We start from the raw sequence: 12,009 nt of genomic DNA on the forward strand, positions 1-12,009 counted from the left end.
TAATACAGATACAGAGTTTGATTTATTTCTGTTATTTCTGCAGTCAGATGTGTTTCATTTGCTGAAGCTGTTGGAGCTTCAGATGCTCAGATTACTGTAGATCTGGTGACTCTTAACTGCAGTTTTACTTCACATTTAAAGCCCTGGATCTCGAGGTGTGTCACTGAATCATGGGTAACATCTCCTCCATCACCACAGCAGTTCAGATGGAAACAGACTTCACATCAAGTTTTATAAATTACACAATTTAAGTGTTTTATCTATCTTTATGTTGACAGTCACATGAAGAGGATGAAAAGGGGATCTGCTGTAAAAGAGAGTTTTCTCACGAAATGTGAAGTGAACCACCAACAGCAGGTTTTTTTCAGACCACGTCTACATTTTCTTCATCACACATCGAGAAACACAAACCCAGCTCACTTCCTTTAGTCTGTTCTGAGAAAACTCTCTTCAATAAAGTCTTCTTGTCCAGTAAACAGTATGTTAGTCTTACTTTACAAATATCTCACAAATGTACACAATTATTCACTTAAATTAACAAATTTAATTCACATGAATGTTACACATAAAATAACTGTGAAAATGAAATGAACTTTTAGCCTGTGATTATATAGTTATTTTTGTTTGGGTCACTTTTATGCTCATTTACAGATTCATGATTTTGTTAAGGGGGTCAACTAGAAACGGTTTACATGATTTAATGTTGACGAAATTAATTCTTTTTTTCTAATATTCATGAGTTCACACTTACATATAATTAGCTGAAGTATTATAATGCATTTTTGTAATCAGTGGGCAACCAGGGCAGATAACTGACCGAGAGGACCCATGAAGCCTCCGACTGGAGATCAAGACTCAGGACGACGGACGTGTGGGTTCTCTCAGTTGAGCAGATAAACAGTATTGAGCTCCCAGTGCTCTCGGCTCAATACTCACTGCATCAGACAGGTAAGCCTTGCCGGCCGGGGAGCGGGAAAAGGAAAACCCGACTGCTCGGGCTCTCGCCACATCCGATGGGAGATCAGGACATTGAAAGGGTAAGCCTCACCAGTGCAGGGGAAAAAGATTTGGACAGCGTTTGGTGGGAGGTCGAGACTCTTGTCGTTGTATGGCTGAGCCTTGTCACCCCTCAAACAGGAACGAAAAGTTAGGAGGCTGTGAGACTCTCGCCGACATCCGATGGGAGCTCAATACTCAAGAGCATCAAACAGTTAAGCCTCTCCAACCGCAGCATGGATAAATTAATAAATGGAGAAAGTAAAGCTTATGTGGCTGGGAGACTCTTGCCGACATCCAACGGGACCTCAATACTCACAGCGTTGAATGTGTAAACCTCGCCAACCGTAGAAAGGAAAAAGTAATGTTGTCTAAATGGGAGGCTCTCGCCAACATCTGATGGGCGGTAAATACTCACAACATCAAGCGGGAAAGCCTCTCCAAATGTAAGATGGAAAGGTAAAGTTGAATGGCCAATATTTGGCCAGACAGTGAAGAGTTAGATAAGAGTTGTTTTTTTGTTTAGTTTTTTGAGTTGTATAAAAATAGAGGTTTGTGGGGGAATTGCGTCTGAGAATTTCTAAGGATGAGGATGATGGACTAGGATGACTAGTAAAAGAAAAGAAAAGAAAAGGTCGGGCAAAAAGAAAAGAAAAGGTAGTTGTCGAGCCAGGAGGCTTTCACCAACATCCGACGGGAGCTCAATACTCACTGCATCAAACGGGTATCCTCACTGATGTAAGACAGAAAGGTAGGGTTGTGTAGCCAGGAAGCTCTTGTCGCCATCAGATGGGAGCTCAATATTCACGGCATGAATGGGGCTTCTCTGGTAGTCGGATGGAAAGGCCAAGATTGATTTTAACCGGGAGGGCTCTTGTAGCATTCGACAGGAGTTCAATACTTAGAACAGTTTGGTTGTCTAAAAGGGTTAACGCTATGAAGATTACTTGCATAATTGTTTAACAAATCCAGCTGCTTCCATTAATATGTCAGAAAATCTTGTTGCACTCATTGGATTTTAAAATTAAGCATACAAAAATTAAATCGAATTTCCTGTGCCAGTGTACCCCAAATAAGTGCCATGAATCAGCGATCTGGTCATTTGTCAAATCATCATATTGTCAGCACGTGAGAACGACGATATTATCATGTATGGGTGGAGTAAGAGAGAGACTCTTTGCTCTTGTCATAGCGTAACCACTTGGTGTTTTAAACCGTGCAGGTGCACGAGAGAGAGCCTATGGAATTATAAAAAAAATAAAAAAAATAAGTTATATATATAAACTACTATACTATATAAATACTATTTAAAACAGTGTCGTGGAAATTCTAACTCAATAACACTTTGTAGAGACTGAAAATGAAAAACCAAACAGAGTTTTGTCCTTGTTTTGCTTTAATTCTCTGCAGAAAATGATCTAGTTTATGCACAGCTTGAGTCTGTGTGCAAAGAAATAACATGCAGACTCATAACCCTTCTTTTATAGCATGTAAAAAGATACATTGAAGGACAGACTAGGACCTTTGTGCTAATCATGTTGCTCAGTGCACATCACCCCATTACAAATGCACATCTCATGCACATTACATCGTAGATGCCTGGTTACTCTTAAAAACTGTCCGTCCCTAGTAAACAGTTTCCCCTTAAATTTTGTTTTTCAACCTGAGGCAGTTACAGTAGGTAGACATCCAAAATGCCCCTTCTACCGCCGTGTGTACCTGAAAACTGCTAACACTTTGCATTTTTGAATTATGCCTTATGTGTGACCAAAAATTTACTATTTTCTGTTTCAGCCGTTTAATGGTGCTGGTGCCTCACACACATATTCATTGGAAACAACAGCAGTTCACCGTGACATTCGGCTCAAGCAGCGGTCCACTTTTGCATATTGCTCATTATGATTTTTTTTACATCGATACTGAAACACGCGTGAACTACAAAGCCTATTTTACCTCATGAATAATAGTTAAGCTTCAAATGGGCAACATCACGAATATGGAAACTGATTTCTCCTGAGTGAGAGAATGAGAAAGCCCAACCTTACCTTATGTTTCACTTTAAATTATTATTATTTTTTTGTTTTGTTTATAACTAAGCCTGTATTATTATATACTGCAATTATATTTATCCATTAGAATGATATATTTTTAATTATTGTTTTGTTCTGATATATTTGTTAAATTTAAAGGATTTGTTGTAAAGTGAAGGGAACTAAATATATCCTGTTGGTACATTATAACATTATAAGGCCAGCCGTTATTATTTCTAAATGTAATAAAATGCAACTTATACATGACTTTTTTTTTTCTTTCACAAACTTCATTAATTTTTTTAGAGTGTTTGAAAAAACATGCTGCAAACGAAAATAGGTGATTAATCCGTTAAAATGCAACTTATACATGACTTATTTATTTTTCCTCTCACAAACGTAATTCATTTTTTAGCGTGTTAAAAAAAAGTCTTTTAAAATTTATTACTAATTATTATATACTGAGGAACAGAGCCTGGGCCTAATCTAGGCTATCTAGTTTTTTATTTTTTATTTTCTCATTGCATTTTGCATGAGTTTGTGCATCACATTCACTACGCGTGCTCTCTGGCGCAGATCCACCTCTCGAGTTGCTCAGCTGTGGATGATTTAAAAATGTTTTATATAAAGGTTGCTGCCCCATTTTATACAGGAATTGTTCTTTTAAAAAAAAAATGAATTATATTGTTAGTTGTCATTAAATTGTTAAGACAAGTTCATTTAGGCTATTGCACTGTGACATTTTACCCTTTTTAACTCCTTGAGAATTTAAAGTTAGTTTAAAAGTATTTAAATTCAAATTTAAAAAAGGTTTTAATTGCTTAAATGATTTCTATTAATTAATAATAGGTGTGAATCGCGTTTCAAGCATAAGAAAAAATTATTTGCAGAATTTTACTGTAACTCATAATTCAAATATTGTGAAACTGCAGCTTCATGCTAAAGCAAAATAAATATGATCTGCATGCATCTGACTTTTGGCATGTTGTTTTCGCAAAAATACGGTCAAAAGTACTGCAAGCACGTGAAAATTGATTTGCAAGCGATAACAACACTTTAAAGAAATGCAATGTCTGTGTGTGTGAAAAAACTTACTGTTGCAAATGTCTAAATGACATGCTGTGGATGTGGGGCAAAAAGTTCCCGAAATAAACCGATATGTACAGGTCCGTCTTTCTTTTCTCTGCGCTTACAATTTTGAAATGATTCTCTCACTGACTGACTGATTTGCAAGCGTGAAGGAGAGGGCAGGTCCACCACCTTCTGGTAGCCAATCACATGAGGCTCTGCTGACTCTCCATTTACTCTCATCTGATTGGTTAAATTAACATCATATGCCAAAACATTAATATTCATTTAGTTCTGGATAGTTCTCACTGCCACTGCAAAATGGTACATTTAACATACACATAGGCTACATTAAAAATACAAATGTAACAAATTATATAAAACATGATACTTTACATTTACGTTTTTACATGCAATTATCCAAAATAAAACCAAACAAGGTTTGTAATGAAGATAAAACAATTAAGAATAAATGCTGCACGTTGCACTCATCATCACGCTCAGCGTAAACCTTGCAAACATTTTACACACATGCATTTCATTGCAGCTGCAATTTTTTTCATATTAAATTATATGCAAGGAAGTAGGGCTGGGTGATAAATCGACTTTAGCGATTAACTCGAATGTGTAATTTACATCGGTTGAAAATCTGTTTTCATTTTAACATCCATCGACGCTCCACTCAGGGCTCAACCTGACAGAGACATGCTGCCGAACAGAGGATGAGCGGAGCGTGTGATTCTGACTGGAGTAAGCAGAGGATATTTTTAAGAGTCTGAGTGTCGTGGTTTCTCCAAGAGCCTCCATCACGAGTACAATTCATGCCAACAGCCTGTAATATAACTGCATATTCAGCAAGAATTCATGTTAAACATATTTAGCTATGGCTTGATTAGGTTATAATGACTGCAATAGTCGAGCGAGAAGGAGTTTGTCTGTTTCTTTTACTGATTATTTTCGGGTTAAAGCATGATTTAAACAGATAAAGCACAGTCACACGCAATCGCTTTAGCAATAATGCATTCAAACAAATGTAATCTTACAGTGCTACTATATTATCAGTAGGCTATTTGATTTTGAAATCTTGAAGAAATGAATCGATCTGTTTAGATAAAATAACTGACAAAAATGTAGTTATTTTCCTCACAAATAAAATTTGCACAGCAGAAAGCAGCAATTAAAGATTTAATGCTTACAATGTTATTAGTTTGGCATGTAATAGGGAAAAAAAGTTTACACACAATAGCCTAAGCCACTTTGAAAGTCTCCTTTAATTTTAAACATAAGATTTCAAACATACTGAAATACTTTATCCACGGAGTGAAGGCGGAGTGTGTTTCTGGTATCAGTGAGCAGGATTGGAGTGATTATTAAATGCTCTGAGCGCGGAGGGGAAGTTGTTGCTGCTCACAGACTCTGCTGCTGAGTGAGAGAGATGTTTCACCCAACGAAATGAAGACGACCGAAGAAAAAAAAAAAAAAAGATATATAAACTATATACAAAGAACATTTACAACTATTTACATGCAGGAATAAAAATGATCCTGCTTGGAAGAGGGAAGAGTGAGGGAAAAAGTGAAGGAGAGGAGAAAGGAGAGAAAGTCTGGTTCATTGTTTGCAGAGATTGCTGTCTCTTTTAAAAAACTAATCTTGTTGCAGATTAAGCAGAAATGGAAGCTTTAGCCTAAGTTCTGCCAGGAAGACTCAATCACTACGTCACTAATTACCTTCATCATTATCCAATCACGTCTTTATACTCCTGTATAAAAGATCGCACTTACACATGTTTGAGTTCGCAGATGCCGACGCGACAACAACTGCAGATTCCGACGTGATTGTTCCTTGCTCAAGCCGTTGCGTTTATTCATTTACTTGCTAATTAAGTTTGTGTCCCGCAAACTATCTAGAGTTTGACGTTTCTTTAAGATGCACACGGGATCGTTGGCTTAGCTCCGTGTCGCGGTGATTATCTGCAGTCGTTCGTGTTGGATGATTTACAAGCTTTTCTCGGCAGAGGATGTGAACATTGGCGGAGTTCCATGTGCTTTCCAGGGTTGCCAGGTTTCTCAAAACCGCCAGTTACTACTAAAAAAAAAAAAATAGCCCAATCGCGTTCAAAAGGGATTTAGCTGTAGAATTCACATTCTAGGGGCTATATATGACACTATTGGGGTCACCTCAAACCCCAGACAGAAATAGCAACCCGCAGAAAAAAAAAAAGACTGTCTTGGCAACACCGGTGCTTTCCGAGATGTCGCGTCAGTGCTGCTTGGGTCTCAACACTTGAACAGACTTTGGTCTCAATCAACAAATATTAATCTTTATGCTCACGTGAACCTGCACGAATGAAGTCTCTCCGGACCAGCAGACAGAATCAAGGCTGCCGGTCTCTTTCGACATCTCGCCTTCATCACTTCATCAGTCTACAGCATTATAAGTATCATTTTGTTCTATGCACTTGTGGCGCCTGGGCATTAATTTTATTCTCTGCAATGATTTATACTCACACGTTCAAATAAAGCACTGGGCGTGTCGTGCTTGTTTATCTAGCAGACTCGCTCTGCATAATTAAGATGTTGATCATAGTGCATGCAATGTTCTGAATAACTCCTTCGTAATGAGGCACTTTAAGGCTCGTAATAATCGCTACAATCTTTTATACTGATAAAGGTTTTTGCATTTCCGTTAAAAAATATGCTTTGTCTAGCACACTTAAGATTCGTTGTTTTAATCCTATGCTTTAATCTTTGTTTATTCAGTCATTGTTTCATTTGCGTCTATTCCTGAAATGCTTCATACTCTAATGGGATTCTATGGTTGCAGATGCAGGGAACCGCTGCTCTCACCTCATCTTTACATGGCTTACTCTTGGACTAGCGCTATTATGAACACTGGATCTACCAAGCTGATGCGTATATGGACCCTTTCATTTGAGTCGTAGGTAAGATTCGGCTCAATGCACAGCAGGCATCTTAAAGTCCACGTGACACGAAGTTGCTGCTGACCTTATTTCAGAGTAGTGACATATCTCCAGTTTAAACCGAATATTAATTAGCAGGCATGGTTTGTTTGCGCTCCTGGTCTCTGTCTCACTCTTAGCAAACTAAAGGCTGGAGGGGCGTATTAAGGAGGTTCTGCTCATGCTGTCAAACTGACGTCATCAGAAAACTTATGCATTACATAGTGGAAATGTTCAGATTTCGATAAAGATTACGAAGACAAACAATGTTTAATTGTTTACATCAAGATTAGCAATGTGTGCTAGTAAGCGTAAGTCAATTCGATTTATGCGGACTTTAAACTTCTATAACTTTTGATACTTCAACTTTAAAAAAAAAAAATCCACTTTTGCCAACATCTGCTAATTTTCTTCGTTTAAAAGAGACCAACCTTTATGTTTATATTCCAAAGTGTTCAGAAATTACAGCAATTTAGTTCGGATAGTGCACTTTAATGCCTTAAAAATAAATTGGGGGGGTGACAGTTAAGGGGTTAAGCTACAATCAAGGCTTGTTTATTTCGCGCATCTACTGGTGTTGGTTCATTCTGTCTCTTACTCGGCTGCTGCGGCCTTCACTTTACACTTTTAGACTTTCAGACAGCTGTGCCCCTCAGCCAACCCGGATTCTTCAGTCTGCCCTCCGTTAGCAGACATAATACTAAACTAAACGACCTGCTTATGTCAGCTAGAAATCACATTTCTAAGGGTGTACTCACACTAGGCACGGTTGCCATGAACCGGGCCCGAGTACGATTGTCCCCCCTCCCCACTCCCCCTCTGGCCTGCACTCACATATAGGGTTTCAGCATTCGTGCCGGAGCACGCTTACGTCATTATGGTGCGACGGTTTCGGGATAAACAGGAAGAGCGGCACTCTCTGAACACAATGGAGTCCATCGCTCTGTTTTCTTTGTGGATAATTTTGTGTTGTTTGGTCCACAGCCCTCTCACAGCCTGTTGTTAAACAGATGTGTCGCCTTAGTGGCGCGAACATTTTCATGTAATCGTGCTGCTCGTATGAGGATGTTTGCAAGGTACCAGCTGAAGTACAGCAAGGACTTTGCAGTTTTTAGTTTTTATGCGTTTTGCACCTCTGCCGTAGACCAAAGCGACCCTTTCCCTGCCATGTTGGTTTTGGAGCGTCGCAAAACCGTGATGCAACGTGTCCTTTTCCGTGCTCCGGCATGGTTAGTGCTCACACTGCATGCGAACCGCGCCCGAGTCCAACTGAACCGTGCCCTGGCCCACCTCTTCCAGGGCCGGCCAATCGAGCCGGGCATGGTTCGGAGCACTCACACTAGTCAAACGAACCGCGCTTTGGTGGTCAAACGCACTCGGGCACGGTTCAAACTGGATAGTGTGAGTACACCCTAAGGCGTCGCTCCCTCTACAATCAAGCCTACACGTCTGCATGGTCTGCTTTCTAATGTTTTCCTTCCAAATTTCTGTGTTTCCTATTCTAATTTCAACCGTTTGCTCCGTTCTCGTCTTTAATTTTTTTTTTTATCGCAATCTTAAAATTTCTCTATTTGCAGACTCCTTGCCAGCATCTAATTCTACGCAAAATTTTATAATCCTAATTTTCAAAGCATTTTCTGAATTTTCAGTTCTGTTACTATTTAAGGGGTTAGCTAAATCTTCCAACAAAATTAAAGACAAACGTCTGCCTATTACCCTGCCCATATTGCAAAAATGTATTACTTCCATCTGCTATGGCCTTCTTTCTGAGTACCTCAATATTCTTCTCGCGGCAGTGTTTTATCTGCCTTCTACGGGTTTATGCGTCCAGGGGAATTCATTTCAAAACTAATCAATTAGATCCTGCTCGCGGTATTTCCTTTCAGATCTGTGATTCGGACCTAAATTCTTCACACTCTTCCTCAAGCACTCAAAAACCGATGTGCAAGGTTCTGGTGTCACCTTAACAATTCTAAATCAATAATAAATTCTGTCCCTTCTCTGCATGGTGAAATTTCTTAAAATCTGACCTAGAACTTCTAAAAACGCACCAGTCTCTATTTTACCTAACGGAGCACCCCTTTCCAAGGCCTGTTTTAGAACTCACTTAACCACCGTTCTCAAAAGCTGCAGTCTATTCCCCTCTCTCTATACTGGGCTTTCTTTCAGAATTGGGGTTGCTACTTCAGCAGCTGAATGAGGGATCTCTACATCAGCTGTTAAGATCATGGGTAGATGGTCTTCCTCAGCATTGAATCATACATCAAACCTGATTCAAAACCATTCTCGAAGCTCAGCAAGCTCTCCTGTAACTAATCAGGTAAATTCATGCAATTACTGGTGGTGGTGTTACTATATCTGTATGGTCTATCAAGGCCTGTATATGTCTGGCCTTTTGTGGCTATTTCTGTATGGTCTTTTGAGGCCTGTCTGTGCCTGCCTATCGTGGCTGTCTGCGTCTGGCTATCATGGCTATTTCTGTTCGGTCTATCGAGGCCTGTCCGTGTCTGCCTATCGTGGCCATCTGTGTCTGGCCTATCATGGCTATTTCTGTACGGTCTATCGAGGCCGGTCTGTGTCTGCCTATCATAGCTATTTTTCTGTACAGTCTATCGAGGCCTGTCCGTGTCTGCCTATCGTGGCTATTTCTGTACGGTCTATCGTGGCTGTCTGCGTCTGGCCTATAGTGGCTATTTCTGTACGGTCTATTGGGACCTGTCTGCGTCTGCCTATCCTGGCTGTCTGCGTCTGGCCTATCGTGGCTATTTATGTACGGTCTATTGGGGCCTGTCTGTGTCTGGCCTATAGTGGCTATTTATGTACGGCCTATTGGGGCCTGTCTGTGTCTGGCCTATCGCACAAAAAAAAACAACCTTTTAATCTAATGTCATCATACTGATCATGCTAACTCTCTCTTTATATTTTTCAGGAAAGAGGATTGCACATAACTTCATAAGTACTGAACTTTCATCTGTGAATATAAAATATTTTAAATATATAAACTATAGTGTTGTTCATTTTCCGTGACTGAAACAGTCAAATGTAACACATCAACGAGGCAAAACTGATGTCTATTTGCGAAAATGTGCTTTGATGCACTTGTTTGATAACTTGTTGTTAAAGCACCACTCAGCGGTCAAAAGCTGCAAATGCACTTTACAGACGCCGCGGCGGTAGAAGGGGCGTTTCGGATGTCTACCTACTGTATCTGTATAAAGCTGCAGAAGTAGTTCCCCATAATCAGATTTTAGTCTCTTTTAATATTGTGTGGAAGTGGAATGGCATACAGTTTGTGTTTAGATCTAATAATTACACATTTCCATTTGTGTGATTGATCATGGACAGCAAATACATTATTAGACACTATATAAATGTTGAGGATATACTGTATTTAGCTGAACATCTCTAAAAAAAAATTCTTTAGCTAAAACACAGAATCTGCTTGTGGTGGATGCAGAAATTCCCCATTTCTCACTCTTGAAAGACACCAGGGTCATAATTTCAAAGAACGATCCATCAATTTTTATATATTTACCAAGTGCAGTATGTCTTGTTTGGTACCACATAATAGCACATTTTTTCTTGGTGCTACACATTTACCAGTGATATGTCCTTAGTATGGACAGTAATGTGTCTTATTAGTCACCATATACGGATACTGTAAGGATGTGCCTGTTTGTACCCACTTGTCCGTAAGTACTACATATTTACCATGTATGTACATTAGTAAGTACAGAAAAAAATGAGTTTCCATGTATGTACACTACCTATTAGTGATTTTTTTATTACCCACGCTTGTCCATACATGTACGACTGTTAAGTTCACCTTGTGTTACCACTCATTTCCTGTAGGTACAAGATATGTACCAGGGAAGTACATGTACTGTAAAAGGAAGTTACATTAAATTGAATTGAAGTTAAATTATTCATTACATGTATGTAATATGTGTGTGAAAAATAAAGAAACTTGAACCAATTTGTGAGGAACAGATTGACATTTATGCACCTGTCAAATCTCATTCAGTGTTATCTCATTATTTTTCCTAATGTTTCCATTAGTTCGTTAACACACCTGATTCATCAGCTCTATGATGGAAACTGAGATTAAACTCAACTGGATGTGAATGTCTGTTAATGCTTTTCTAACTCGCAATATAAAAGGTTAACCAGTTATAAATGAAGCTGGTTGAAGCCCTCTGCATAACTGTGACACAAATACACCTGTATTGATTATTTACTCATGTTTAGTTTTTTTTATTTTTTTAAATTTGATTCATTAACATTTATCTGTTGAAACTGCCATTCAATATGAAATATAATTAAAGGTCAAAAACACTGGTTGCAAGCATGTTTGTATACAGGGAAATGATCATTTCAGAAGAATAAATCAAAGTTTTGATTTGTCAGGTAAAATGTTTCATGGATGAAGATGATCAGTTAAAGCAGTCCGTGATGCTGCACACATGAACACAAACACATGAAATATCCCTCACACTGCCAGCAAACAGAGAGATTCGGTCTGTCTGCGGTGGCTCTTGTAGCGATTCAAGAGGTTTCATGTTGTCACCTATAAAAAAAAAAAAAAAACTCCAAGAGAACGACCACAAAACACGCTGAGCATCTCAGAACAAAATCTCCAGATGCTCTCCTGAGAACCAGACTGAAAAACCTGATCAGATGTCTGGACTTTTGATGTACCAGCAACAACCTGAACTTTTCAGAAACTTTACATCACCTTGAACCTCATTTAAACACAATCCACATAGTTGAAACACTTATTTTCAGTGTCCTTCTGCAGTGAGTTGAAGTTCCTTTTTACACGAATACTTGAAGTATTTGACAGGGTTCTCAAGTCTCACACTTTGGCTGTAAGACTCACACAGTTCACACGCTCACACACCACACCGTGTATTTCTCACACTGAAAAGGCAATGCCGACCAAGTTGTCCTGCAAGC

The sequence above is a fragment of the Carassius auratus genome, unplaced genomic scaffold (genome assembly GCF_003368295.1).
Source record: "Carassius auratus strain Wakin unplaced genomic scaffold, ASM336829v1 scaf_tig00028060, whole genome shotgun sequence".
Taxonomy (NCBI): domain Eukaryota; kingdom Metazoa; phylum Chordata; class Actinopteri; order Cypriniformes; family Cyprinidae; genus Carassius; species Carassius auratus.